At 44.5% G+C, this 10727-nt stretch overlaps 1 non-coding gene across 1 annotated transcript; it reads right to left on the reverse strand.

Moving 5' to 3' along the window:
• Window positions 1-7042: 7042 nt before the first annotated feature.
• On the reverse strand, window positions 7043-7114 carry trnaa-cgc. Its single transcript has one exon. It is a non-coding gene; the product is annotated as a tRNA-Ala (tRNA).
• Between the last annotated feature and the right edge of the window lie 3613 nt (window positions 7115-10727).

Consider the following 10727-nt stretch of genomic DNA (forward strand, 5'->3'; position numbering starts at 1 on the left):
GAGCAAAGTAGATCATTATTTGGTGAGGACAAGTTTGCAGGGCTACAGGGAGAGAGCGGGGGAGTGGATTTGAATTGGATAGCTCTTTTCAAAGAGCCGGCATAGATGCGATGGGCTGAATGGCCTTCTTCTGTGCTGTATTCTATGATTCTATGATAAGACCATCCTACCCGTTAGGGCTTTGCCTTGCAGGGCTAATAGGAGCGGGGTGGGATGACTCCCTGCCCCAGTGTCTGTCTGTTCTTCCAGGTCCTGCCAATAAGCCATCATCACTGTGATGTCATCAGTAATGCCTTGGAATACTGCAGACCCTGTGGCTCAGGATTTGTACTGCTGAGAACATCACAGAGAGATGACTCCATTCTGACCTTCTGTTGCCAAACATGTCACCTTGAAGTCAGTTTAGTTACAAAGAGACTCTGCTTATCATACCATCCCCCATCCAATGCAGACCCATATCCCACTGGATTGACTTTACGATCAGCGTTCAAACCTTCAATTTGCCCTCTACTTAGCTCTGCAATCTTCTCCAGCCCAATTCTACTCTCTATTTCCACCACTCCACCAACTCTAGTCATTGTAAAATAATAAAGTCTATTAATCAGTTAGGGTTAGGGTTCAGGTTAGGGGTTGCTGTTTCCTTGCAATCTCAATCCAAGTAGACATTAGGGAACCCATAGCACTATTCAAAAGAGAAGGGAGTTTCTCTCTCCCAAAGCCTCAATCCCCCAAATAAAATTTGTCATCCACTGCATGGCTGTTTATGGGACAATTGCTGTGCCCAAATTGTCAGAGCCAGCTGAGAGGAGGTTGCAGACAGGTCTATATGGAGTTAGCAGGTCACAATGGTAGGAAGGAGCAAGCCCATGGAGGGCTTTGAAGGTGAGGAACAAGGATTTTGAGCTATCCTCTGGGTATCCTATGGGAAACCAATGGAGCAGAACAAAGATGAGGGTACACAATCACCACATGTCACAGTAAACCTCCAGTAAACCTCCATGCATAGAGATACAGTGTGTCACAGAGGTGATGGGAATCACTGAACAGGGAAGTAAGGATTGGTGCTGACTAAACATTTGTTTGAGGATTTTGAAAATGGAGAGAAAGTGCTTGGCGGAGGACCAAAGCATGGGGAAGGGAATAAGGGGAGTGGCTGGAAACTTTGCACCCAATTGAGGGGTGGATGAAACCCTAGTCCATGCCTTTGTCACCTCTCGGCTGAACGGCTCTAACGCCCTCCTTGTCGGTCTCCCATCCACTACCAGCCATAAAATCCAAATCATTCAAATGCCGCCCGCATTCTTACCCACACAAAACTCCAATCCCCGATCACCCCAGTCCTTGCCAGACTGCACTGGCTGCCTATCCCAGAGAGGATCGATTTTAAGATCCTCACCCTTGTATTCAAGTCCCTGCAATCCTCTACCCCCCACCCCCTACCTCTCTGACCTCCTCTTTCCTCAAAAAGTCCTGTAGCTCAGTGGTTAGAGCACTCGCTTTGCAAGCGAGAGACCTGAGTTCAATTCCAGGCAGGGCGAAACCTTGGGCAAGTTTCCTTACTCCACACGCCTAATAATAATCCCTCCAAAACAAAAAAAAAACAATAATTAAATTGGTCATTTTCAATCTACGACTGTTTGTGGGACATTGCTGTGCGCAATTGGCTGCCGCGTTCGCCCACAAATATACAGTCAATTCACTTTACAGTGTGTTCTGTGAAGCGCTTTGGGACATCCTCCCGACGTGAAAAGCGCTATATCAAATGCAAGGATTATTATTATTATTATTATTATTATTAAAACAGTACCCGTTGCCTTCGTTCCTCTGGGTCTGGCCTCCTCCTTGTCCCCCGAGTCCTCCGCTCCACCCTTTGTGGCCGTGCCTTCAGCCACTATGCCCCGAGGCTCTGAAACTGCTTTCCTCACTCCCATCAAATCGTTCCCTCTCTTCCCATTTTCAGGTCTCTGCTGAAGACCTTTCTTTTCCACCGTGCCTTTGGTCACCTTCCTCCCCCTCCCTCGGTCCCGAGATCCATTACAGTAAAGCGCTCTGAGACGCCATCCGGCATGGAGGGAGCTACATAAATCTAAGTTGTTGTTGCTGTTGTTGGATGGGATGGGATAATAATAAATAATAATAATCCTTGCATTTGATTTAGCGCCTTATCACGTTGTTGAGACATCTCAAAATGCTTCACAGAATATACAACAACAACAACTTGGATTTATATAGCGCCCTCCACACTGGATGGTGTCTCGGAGCACTTCATAGTAACAGATCCCGGGGCCGAGCCAGGGGGAGGAGGAGGAAGGTGACCAAAGGCGCGGTCGAAAAGAAAGGTCTTCAGCAGAGACCTGAAAATAGGAAGGAAGGAAGCGATACGAAGGGAATGAGGAAGGGAGTTCCAGAGCCTCGGGGCATAGTGGCTGAAGGCACGGCCGCCGAGGGTGGAGTGCAGGATTCGGGGGATGAGGAGGAGGCCAAACCCAGAGGAACAAAGGCAATATACAGTAAAGTGAACTGACTGTTTATTTTGTGGGCGAAACGCAGTATCCAATTGCACACAGCAGTGTCCCACAGGTCATGAATTGAGTGACCAAATTATTTATTTATCTGTCCATTTATTTATTTATCTATCTATTTTTGAAGGGATTATTTCGTCCAGAAAGCGATCCAACAATTGACTAACAACCGTGTTTCTATTTATTGCTATGTATGCAGAAGTGCGTGGAGTTAGGAAACTTGCCTAACATTTTGCCCTGCCTGGGAATTAAACCTGGGTCCTCTTTTTGTGAGGGAAATGCTCTAACTACCATACTACAGGACTCCACAAGTGATGGGATGGTATGGGGGGAGATCGGGAAGTGCAGCACTGACCAGCCCCATTCCCCACAGAAGTCCTGAATTCTTTATCATTTGCTAAACAGGCCACCTGCTCTGTTAGCGGCAATGCACACCAGGATCTGAAGCAGCTCAAAGCCTCTAATGGGAATGCTGCCTCCCATCCCATACTCATCAATCATCCTCAAAGATCCTCGAGAGACACTGCACAAAATAGCGAGAGCTGGATTCACACAACGATATTGTTAGTTCTCCACCAGGCACTCGAGAGGGGAATAAATTACTATTTATTGTGCACATCAATGAACTGAGGTGCATCAGTCCTTCAGAACAGAAGACCAAGGTCCCATCTTCCTGTTCAGCTGGATGTTAAAGATCCCATAGCACTATTCGAAAAGAGAAGGGAGTTTCTGTCTACCTTTTCAGGTGGGCCTTAAGGATCCCTTGGCATTACTTGAAAGAAGGGAGTTTCTCTCGGTGACCTGACCAACAATCCCCCAGATAAAATTGGTCATTCACTTCACGGCTGTTTGTGGGACATTATGGGACCTTACTGAGTCCAAACAGGCTACCACATTGGCCTACAAGTCCACATTCAGTAAAATAAGTAAAATAAGAATGTATAAAGATCTATAAAGCTAGCTCACAGAAAGCTAGAGGTATAGAATATGAAGCAGGGATTGTGGCTGTATGGGAATCATGTTCAGTTTTGTAGACAGGATATCCTGACATAAGATAGGAGCATTGGCACATAGCACAGATTCAAAAAGATAGAAGGCTAAAGTCCTTCCCCGGCTCGGGTTCCGTCTCCATCCAATAGAGTTCTGTAGCTCAGTGGTTAAAGCACTCACCTCGCAAGCGAGAGACCTGGGTTCAATTCCTGGCAGGGCGAAACCTTGGGCAAGTTTCCTTACTCCACACGCCTGATAATAATCCCTCAAGAACAAAAAAAAATGTTGTCACTCAATCGACGACTGTTTGTGGGACACTGCTGTGGGAAATTGACTGCTGCGTTTCGCCCACAAAATATACAGTCAATTCACTTTACAGTGTATTCTGTGAAGCGCTTTGAGACGTCTAGAAGATGTGAAAAGTGCTATATGAAATGCAAGGATTGTTATTATTATTATTATTATTATTAACCTCACTTTACAGCAAATCCTATGAAGGCTCTGAATCACCATCCTGATGTCAAAGGCACTATGTTCAATTCAAGGATTATTATAATTATAACCATGGTTATAATAATTATTATAATTTATTTTACAGTATATTTTGTGAAGTGCTTTGAGACGTCTCAACAATGTGATACAACAACAAGATGCATTTATATAGTGCCCTTCATGGGCGGAGGTGGGAGGGAGGGGAGAGGTGACCATCAGCATAATCAAAAAGGAAGGTCTTTAGGCGGAATTTGAAGGTGGGAGGGAGGGGACAAGGCAAAGGGATTGAGAGAGAGAGTTCCAGAGTTTTGGGGCGTAGTGGCTGAAAGCACGGCCACAAATGGTGGATCAGAGGACACGAGACATAAATAGGAGGCCAAAGTCAGCCAAGAGGAATGCAGCGGGGGTGCAGTGGATAAGCATGTTGGATAGATAGGAAGGTGGGAAGGCATGGAGTGATTTGAAAACAAGTGAGAGGATCTTGAAATTGATCTGTTCGGTAATTGGGAGCCAGTAGAGCCCGGCAAGGACTGGTGTGATGGGGGTATGGAGTTTTGTATGGATGAGTATCCATGGGGCAGAGTTTTTAATTAATTGTATGTTGTGTATGGTGGAGCTGGGATATTGGAATAGTCAAGCTGGGAAGTGACGAAGGCGTGGACGAGGGTTTCAGCTATGTTGGTTGTGAAGTGCGGACGGAGAAGGGCAATGTGGTAGATGTGGAAAAAAGCATTCCTGGTCAGGGAATGGATGTGTCGTAGAAAGGAAAGCTGGGGATCGGAGAGTCTGAGGGAGAGTCTGGGGAGGTTGAGGAGTTCAGACCCGCAGGAGAGATGTTGATGGGAGCCAAAGAGTATGGCTTCCGTCTTGCCGACAATCAGCTGCAGGAAATTTGCACTCATCCAGGCCTTGATATACGTCAAACAAGCTGGCAGGACATCAGTGTATTGGGAGTTGCAGCTGGAGGACGAGAAGTAGATTTGGGTGTCATCTACATACATGTGGAAGTTGACTCTATATCTGCAGATGACATTGCTGAGAGGGAACATGTAGATGAGGAAAAGAAGGGGCCAAAGATGGAGCCTTGGGGTACACTGCAGGTGACCAGGCAGGGGCGAGAGGAAAAAACATTGGCCAAGATGAAGGAAGAGGTGGCCAGATGGATGTTATCTATCTTGGAGATAAAGAAATCCAAGCCTCTTTGCACTTGGCATTTGATGTTAGGATTGAAGGTGCTTTGATGGGGCTCGGGGCGGAGGTGGTGGGTGGTGAAGAACAGGATTTTGGGGTTGTTTTGGGTCTCCAGAATGACATGTGAGTAAAATGCAGTTTTTGGAAGGCCAGAGGGAGAGAAGGTTCGAGGATAAGAGGGCATTTGTGCAGGACTCAGGTGGAAGCTTTTTCCATGGGCTTGGAGGAAGGGAGGGGAATACGGGAGTAGAGTTAGATGAAGAAGTGTTTAGATACTTCTAAATATAAGATAAGACGCTGTATCAAATGCAAGAATTATTATTACTATTATTATAGACAAAAAGATAAAAATAAATTTGGTAGAGCAACAATGAAACGTCACCAAGGTATTTGCTGTCAAGTGTAGTGAAACCAATAAGTATGTTTTTCGTTTTCTGATTTTAATTGGTATTCATGGGGTTTTAATTTTTTTCAAAATCAAGAAATCAAGGAAAATAAATGCCCATCATTAAGCAACTTTTTAAAATGTCATTTTTATAGTTTTGAACCTAAAAAATGGCTGTCTTTCTCCAACAGGAAATACATGTCGCAGGGCACAGGAAGTAAGGACCGAGCCAACCTTATTATCTGGAGGTCAGACATTTTTGTAGTCATAAAAATTGCTAAGAATCTGAAAAATAAAGGTAATGTCAATATTATCTGTGGAAAATTAACCATGAAAATTTAAAAAATGACAACTCTACCACTAAGGCACTGTTGCTCTGTGTCAAAGCGATTCACTAACTTAATGAACATCTGCCTCAATAGGATACCAGATCTCTTGGTTTGTTTGTCTTATTTATAAAACTAATTGAACTGGCGACTGGTAGAGGTCAGATCTTATCCAGCATTCTCGTTTCCCTCTATGATCAGGCACAGATTACAAGATCACAAGATTTGGTCGATAAAGAAGTTTCTGCCACCAATTTGATCTCATCCTTTTCCAAATATCCATTGAGCTGCTTTTTTTCAATGAGTCCCAACATCCCGATCTCCATCACCCTTCCTGGTAACCCTGTTCCAGTCCTGATGTTCTGTCCTCTTACTTGTCAGACATCAAGGCCTGAATGAGCGCCAACTTTCTGCAGCTGAATGTTGACAAGACGGAAGCCATACTCCTTGCTCCTGTCAATATCTTCTCACCTGTGACTCCGACAGCTTATTTTGTGCCCTGACTTGGATCTGAGCCACCTACTCTCTGCATTATTCATTATCTGGTCCATGCCTCATGGATCAATAAATCAGGCTCTCTGCGAAGGAGATTGATGTCACTCGAGGGATTTCTCTCTCATGTTACAGAAGACATTTCGTCTTTAACAAAATAGCACGATCGATTGGAGCTTTCACTGGAACAAATAGGAACAACAACAACAACTAGCATTTATGTAGAGCCCTTCACATCAATACCTGTGTTTTTTTGCTAACTCGAACGTATCCTCTTTCCCCTCCCCCATAACCACTGCCTCGCCCCCCTTCCCAGCGCCCGCTCCTCTAATTTTGGATTCTTGCTGAGCCCATTGTGGAATTTGAAACAGCAAAAAGGGCTTTGGCATCTTAATCTCAATATTGTAATAATAATAATAATTGTTGCATTTGATATAGCGCTTTCACAGCTTCTCGACATCTCAAAGCGCTTCACAGAATATACTGTAAAGTGAATTGATTGCATATTTGTGGGCGAAACGCAGCAGTCAATTGCGCACAGCAGTGTCCCACAAACAGTCGTGGATTGAAGTGAACAATTTTATTATTTTTTTTCTTGAGGGATTATTATCAGACGTGTGGAGTAAGGAAACTTGCCCAAGGTTTTGCCCTGCTGGGAATTAAACCCAGGTCTCTCGCTTGCGAGGCGAGTGCTCTAACCACTGAGCTACAGGACATTCAGCGCAAATGGTGAATTATACACCAGTATGAAATGTGACTCTTGCCCTGCTTAAAACTCCCCCCGCCACCTCCACCCCTCCCACACCATGGTGGGAATTAATGGATAAATTAAAATTTTCAAGACTGAGATGGATAGATTTTTTTTAGGCAAGGGTATCAAGGGATATGGAGCAAAGGTGGGTATTTGGAGTTAAGGCACAGATCAGCCATGATCTAATAGAATGGCGGAGCAGGCTCAAGGGGCTGAATGGCTACTCCCATTGTTCCTATCTTCTGTGAGGAATCATAAAAGATATTTTTCAGGTCTGGAACAGAATGCCTCAGAGATTTGCCATCTCACTACTTACCCTCTCCTTATGTTTCCCCTCCCTGCCTACTCCGCCCTCCCTCCCCTCCCCTACCTCCCACCCCCCTATTTAAAATCTTTTTGACAGTGTTTTCAATCACCTCTGGGTTACCATCTTATGTCTTAGCAGCCAGACCCGTACACCCAAGATTCCGATAATAATAATCCTTGCATTTGATATAATAATCCTTGCCTTTTGGGGATATAGTGCCTTATAATGTCGTTAAAACATTTGAAAGTGCAGAATATACTGTAATATAATTTTTACCCTCGGAAAGCAATCTGCCAATTGACTGACAACCAGGCTTCTATTTACTACTAGGTAAACAGAGGAATGTGGAGTAAGAAAACGTGTCTAAGGGTTCGTCCTGCCCGGTATCAAACCCAGGTCTACTCACGTGCAAGACAAGCTCGCTAACCATCATGTTACAGCAATCCAAGATGTGTGAGCTATGAGCAACAACAACAACGAACAACAAATTACATTTATATAGCTTCTTTCATGTCTGGAAGACATCCTAAGGTGCTGGACAGTCACCTGAGCTGTAGGCTGGAGTCAATAGGGATGGAGGGCAAGGGGGAGTTGTGGTGGGAAGATAACCAAAGGCACGGTTGTAGAGGAAGGTCTTGAGATAGGCCTGGAAGGAGGCAAGGGAGGGAGCAATAAGGATAGAGCTCCAGAGGATGGGGGCAGAAAAGCTAAAGGCCTAACCTTCAATGGTGGAGCAGGCAGGGGGTTTGGGGCCAGTGCCCACCTGCAGAGGGAATGGACAGGGTATTAGCAGGTTACAGAGATAGGAAGGAGCAAGACTATGCAGGGCTTTAAAGGTGAGGATAAGGATTTTAAACTCGATCCTCTGGGGTATAGAGAGCCAGTGAAGCCGGGTAAGGATGGGTTGATTGGCTCGCAGAGTTTAGTGCAGGATTAGACAAGTTAGAGTTCTTCAATCTTGAGAGAAGACCTTAAAGAGGTGTATAACATTTTAAATGGGATTGAAGAAGTAAATTCAGATCAATACTTTAGAATACACCAAGACAGCAGAACAAGAGTTTTAGACTTGCAAAGGGCAATTTCAGGAGAATACCAGTGGAGAGTGAGGAGAGGAGTGAAGCCATGGAGAGAGAGAAAGTGGAGAGAAAAATGGCAGAGAGATACGGAGTGTTACTTGGCAACACATGACTGAACTGTGCTTCGTCGATGTAGAATTTTCATCAGTCAATTTCATGAGATGTTAAGTAATGAGAAGTTTGAATGAGATCAGCAGTGTCACTGGGAAGGAATTATCCATTGTGAGCTAGATTACATCATCTTAATTAGACTCCCTTTCATGTCATTTGTCCCTGCTTAAAAGCTCTTTTGAAGAGTACATTTGTTACATGTAATTAATATTCCTGTTAAACAACTCAACCCAACAAAGAGGTTTCACTTGCACAGGCACCTTCTTCAGTTCACTGTCGCTTACTGTGGGATTTTCTGCACTAGATTTCTTAACAAGGTTCCTAGGTTAGATTTGTTAACATAATAATAATGATTTTTGCATTTGATAGAGTACCTTATCACATCTTCGACACGTCTCAAAGAGTTTCACAGAATATAGTGTAAAGTGAATTGACTGTATATTTTGTGGGCAAAATGTGATAGCCAATTGCGCACAGCAGTGTCCCACAAACACTCGTGGATTGAAGTGACCAATATTTTTTTAAGGAATTATTACACCCAGAAAAAGCGATCTACCAAATGACTAACAACTGGGGACCTACTTATTGCTAGGTAAACAAAGGCATATGGAGTAAGCAAACTTGCCCAACATTTTGCCCTGCCGGGAATCAAACCCAGGTATCTCGCTTGCAAGGTGACTGCTCAAACGACTGAGCTGAGTTGGGTGGCGGGGAGCGGGGTGGGTGGGGAGACCAGCGAGGCTACAGCAGCTCACCACCTCCTGCCTCTCAGCGCCGGCACCGCACACAGAACACAGAGACCCAGAGAGACACACACACACACACACATTCTCAGAGAGAGTGAGAGAGAGACACACTCATAGACACAGAGATATAGACACACACAGAGAGAGATACATATTCACACAGAGACAATCAGAAGCACATACACATATAGAAGAGACACACACAGTGACACTCACAAACCAACACACATACAGCGGAGAGACATATTCACATACATATTCACAAACACACACATATACAGAGGAGAGAAGACACTCACATAGACACTCACAAACACATGAAGAGAGACACTCACACAGACAAATACCTATAAAGAGAGACATACTCAACCAGAAACTCACAAACACAGAGAGTCACAGACACTCGCAAATACAGAAAGATACACACAAACACAGATAAAGACACACTCAGACACTCATCAACACATAGGGAGATACATGCAGACATAAATGCATAGAGAGACATAGACATAGACACTCACAAACAAACAGATAAACAAAAACTCACAAACACACAGAGAGACACACACAGACACAGAGAGAGACAAACATAGACCTTCACAAACGCACAGAAAAACAGATACTCACAAAAACACAGAGGCACAAACACGCAATTACAAAAACACAGAGACCCACACAGACACTCACAAACATACATAGAGACACACAGACACAGAGGGAGAAACACACAGACACTCAAAAAACACAGAGATGCACACAGACATTCACAAACACATAGACAGACACACAGAGACACTCACAAACACACAGAGACAAGCCCATAGACACAGAGAGAGAGACAAACACAGACCCTCAGAAACACACAAGAGAAACACACAGATACTCACAAAAACACAGAAATGCCTTTGTCACCTCTCGGTTGGACTACTCTAACGCCCTCCTAGCCGGTCTCCCATTCACCACCATCCATAAAATCCAAATCATCCAAAACTCTGCCGCCCGCATTCTCACCTGCACTAAACTCCGCTCCCCGATCACCCCAGTCCTCACCAGACTGCACTGGCTCCCTATCCCAGAGAGGATCGATTTCAAGATCGTGGAGTCCTGTAGCTCAGCGGTTAGAGCACTCGCTTTGCAAGCAAGAGACCTGAGTTCAATTCCAGGCAGAGGGCGAAACCTTGGGCAAGTTTCCTTACTCCACACAGAGCCTAATAATAATCCCTCCAAAAACAATAATAAAAATTGGTCATTTTCAATCTACGACTGTTTGTGGGACATTGCAGTGCGCAATTGGCTGCTGCGTTCGTCCACAAATATACAGTCAATTCACTTTCCAGT

This window comes from Callorhinchus milii, unplaced genomic scaffold, assembly GCF_018977255.1.
Source record: "Callorhinchus milii isolate IMCB2004 unplaced genomic scaffold, IMCB_Cmil_1.0 Scaffold2, whole genome shotgun sequence".
NCBI lineage: Eukaryota > Metazoa > Chordata > Chondrichthyes > Chimaeriformes > Callorhinchidae > Callorhinchus > Callorhinchus milii.